The sequence below is a fragment of the Bos indicus x Bos taurus genome, chromosome 9, assembly GCF_003369695.1.
Source record: "Bos indicus x Bos taurus breed Angus x Brahman F1 hybrid chromosome 9, Bos_hybrid_MaternalHap_v2.0, whole genome shotgun sequence".
NCBI lineage: Eukaryota > Metazoa > Chordata > Mammalia > Artiodactyla > Bovidae > Bos > Bos indicus x Bos taurus.
Window position 1 is genome coordinate 56,695,070 of NC_040084.1, and position 4,128 is coordinate 56,699,197.

At 36.4% G+C, this 4,128-nt stretch overlaps 1 non-coding gene across 1 annotated transcript; it reads right to left on the reverse strand.

Annotated features, from left to right (window-relative positions):
- Positions 1-873: 873 nt before the first annotated feature.
- On the reverse strand, positions 874-945 carry TRNAC-ACA. Its single transcript has one exon. It is a non-coding gene; the product is annotated as a tRNA-Cys (tRNA).
- Positions 946-4,128: the final 3,183 nt, after the last annotated feature.

Genomic DNA, 4,128 nt, shown 5'->3' on the forward strand with positions numbered 1-4,128 from the left:
TCTAGTCATGTTCTGATCAATCTTCCAGAAGCAGCTCTCTGATCATATCAGGAACCTGCCTAATAAACACAGCAAAGATCCTCTTGCCCATAGCCACCCACAATCAGACTCCGGTCTCATTTCCAATTTTTCTCTTTTCTCTTACTGCTCATGAATTCCATGCTCTAACCAGTACTGTGAGTTGAATTCACAAAGTGCTTGTTCTGTATATTTGTTGTGTTGCTTCCCTGCCTGACATAAAGGATTCTTCTCTTACTATAAAGTAAGGTTTTTAGCCTGGAAATAAAAAGGGGGGGTGGCGATGGAAGGCACATTATTTTTCTTTTCATATATGTAGAGAGAGAGCACCAATTATGCCAATGTTTAGAAGACTAAAAGGGCAGAATTTCAGGTATAATGGGGAATTTCTGACAGCCATCAAGGTAGTCCAACAGTAAAATGAACTGTGAGAACTGTGAAATGACAAACAGTGATTTTTCCAATTTTTTGTGTGTTCCAAAGAAGGGGAAAAAATTGTCCATTATGGGGATAAAGAGATATCTGTGTTCAACAGAAATTAAAATGAAAGGACTTCTGAGGCATCTTCCAACTCTTTCGATTCTGTGAATCTATGAATCTATATAAAGATAGAAAGCAAAACTATTCTCTTTGATATGCAAAAATGAGAAATGATTTACATAAGAAAATTTTAAAATAAATCATACTTGCTATTTAAATGGTAGGTATTGCTCATACTCAGAAATCTTTTTTTTTTTCCCTCTTAAGTGAAGTCGCTCAGTCGTATCTGACTCTTTGCAACACTGTGGACTGTGTCCATGGGATTTTCCAGGCAAGAGTACTGGAGTGGGTTGCCATTTCCTTCTCCAGGGGATCTTCCCAACCCAGGGATCGAACCTGGGTCTCCTGCATTGTAGGCAGATGCTTTACCATCTGAGCCACCAGGGAAGTCTCTTCTAATTCATAGTTTTTGTAATAACCTATGGAATTACCTAACATTACAAATTTTAAAATAAATATCTTTATGATCAATGTGCAGAAATTAAATGTTTTATTTGTGTAAGAAGAAAGACAGTGCCATTTAAATGCCCCTTTTCTATTAATTATGTTCCTAAGAATTTCCATAAAAACAATTCAGTCTACATTTCCACAGAATCTTTGGTTACTGTTCATTTTAGGTTTATTGATGACACTGAACTTCAGAAAAATATTGACCTTGTTTGAGAAAATTTACAGATGCAACAGCTGCCCAGTCTTATTGCTATCTCTCTGGGTAAGTTGGAAGAAGTGGTATTATGAATGATGCTATGAATCATCACATGGGAAGAGAGATGTCTGAAAGCACAACTTTCAACTTCAACAGTGAGACAAAGAGGAAGGGAGACAGCGATCAAGGGAACTGGTGATGTCCAGTCCTTAATGGAGCTTCTGGTTAACAGTCCCTCTGGATGGTATCTAGTAGAAAAGAGATAATCTTTAGACAAAAACTGAAATGATTTTTTATTTATTTTTAAAAATTAATTTATTTATTTTAATTTGAGACTAATTACTTTACAATATTGTAGTGGGTTTTGCCATACATTGACATGAATCAGCCATGGGTGTACATGTGTCCCCCATCCTGAACCCTCCTCCTTCCTCCCTCCCCATCCCATTCCTCAGGGTCATCCCAGTACACTGGCCCTGAGAGCCCTGTCTCATGCATCAAACCTGGACTGGTGATCTATTTCACATATGGTAATACACATGTTTCAATGCTATTCTCTCAAATCATCCCAACCTCACTCTCTCCCACAGAGTCCAAAAGTCTGTTCCTTACACCTGTGACTCTTTTGCTGTCTTGCATATGGGGTCATTGTTACCATCTTTCTAAATTCCATATATTACTATATTGGTGTTTTTTCTTCCTGATTTACTTCACTCTGTATAATACGCTCCAGTTTCATCTACCTCATTAGAATTGATTCAAATGCATTCCTTTTAATAGCTGAGTAATATTCCATTGTGTATATGTACCACACCTTTCTTATCCATTCGTCCATCAATGGACATCTAGGTTGCTTCCATGTCCTAGCTATTGTAAATAGTGCTGCAATGGGGTACATATGTCTCTTTTAATTCTTGTTTCCTCAGTGTGTATGCCCAACAGTGGGATTGCTGGGTCATATGGCAGTTCTATTTCCAGTTTTTTAAGGAATCTCCATACTGTTCTCTATAGTGGCTGTACTAGTTTGGATTCCCACCAATAGTATAAGAGGGTTCTCTTTTCTCTGTACCCTCTCCAGCATTTATTATTTGTAGACTTTTGATAGCAGCCATTCTGACCAGTGTGAGATGGTACCTCACTGTGGTTTTTATTTGCATTTCTCTGATAATGAATGATGTTGAGCATCTTTTCATGTGTTTGTTAGCCATCTGTATGTCTTCTTTGGAGAAATGTCTGTTTAGTTCTTTGGCCCATTTTTTGATTGGGTCATTTATTTGTCTGGAATTGAGCTGCATGAACTGCTTGTATATTTTTGAGATTAATTCTTTTTCAGTTACTTCGTTTGCCATTATTTTCTCCCATTCTGAAGGCTGTCTTTTTACCTTGCTTATTGTTTCCTTCATTGTGCAAAAGCTTTTAAGTCTAATTAGGTCCCATTTGTTTATTTTTGCTTTTATTTCCATTACTCTGGGAGGTGGGTCATAGGGGATCCTGCTGTGATTTATGTCAGAGAGTATTTTGCCTATGTTTCCTCTAGGAGTTTTAAAGTTTCTGGTCTTACATTTAGATCTTTAATCCATTTTGAGTTTATTTTTGTGTATGGTGTTAGAAAGTGTTCTAGTTTCATTCTTCTACAAGTGGTTGACCAGCTTTCCCAGCACCACTTGTTAAAGAGATTGTCTTTTCTCCATTGTATATTCTCGTCTCTTTTGTAAAAGATAAGGTGTCCATAGGTGCGTGGACTTATCTCTGGGCTCTCTACTTTGTTCCATTGATCTATATTTCTGTCTTTGTGCCAATACCATACTGTCTTAATGACTGTAGCTTTGTAGTATAGTCTGATGTCAGGTAGGTTGATTCCTCCAGTTCCATTCTTCTTTCTCAAGATTGCTTTGGCTATTGGAGGTTGTTTGTATTTCCATACAAATTGTGAAATTATTTGTTCTAGTTCTCTGAAAAATACCATTGGGTAGCTTGATAGGGATTGCATTGAATCTATAGATTGCTTTGGGTAGTATACTCATTTTCACTACATTGCTTCTTCTGATCCATGAACATGGTATATTTCTGTGTCTATTTGTGTCATCATTGATTTCTTCCATCAGTGTTTTATAGTTTTCTATATATAGGTCTTTGTGTCTTTAGGTAGACTTATTCCTAAGTATTTTATTCTTTTTATTGGTGAATGGAATTGTTTCCTTAATTTCTCTTTCTGTTTTCTCATTGTTAGTGTATAGGAATGCAAGGGATTTCTGTGTGTTAATTTTATATCCTGAAACTTTACTGTATTCATTGGTTAGCTCTAGTAATTTTCTGGTGGAGTCTTTAGGGTTTTCTATGTAGAGGATCATGTCATCTGCGAACAGTGAGAGTTTTACTTCTTTTCCAATCTGGATTCCTTTTATTTTTCTTCTCTGATTGCTGTGGCTAAAACTTCCAAAACTATGTTGAATAGTAGTGGTGAAAGTGGGCACCCTTGTCTTGTTCCTGACTTTGGGGGAAATGCTTTCAATTTTTCACAATTGAGGATAATGTTTGCTGTGGGTTTATCATATATGGCTTTTATTATGTTGAGGTATGTTCCTTCTATTCCTGCTTTCTGGAGGGTTTTTATCATAAATGGATGTTGAATTTTGTCAAAGGCTCTCTATGCATCTATTGAGATAATCATATGGTTTTTATCTTTCAGTTTGTTAATGCGGTGTATCACACAGATTGATTTGTGAATATTGAAGAATCCTTGCATCCCTGGGATAAAGCCCATTAGATCATGATGTACAATCCTTTTAATATGTTGTTGGGTTCTGTTTGCTAGAATTTTGTTAAGGATTTTTACATCTATGTTCATCAGAGATATTGGCCTGTAGTTTTCTTTTTTTTGTGGCATATCTGTTTGGTTTTGGTATTAGGGTGATAGTAGTGAT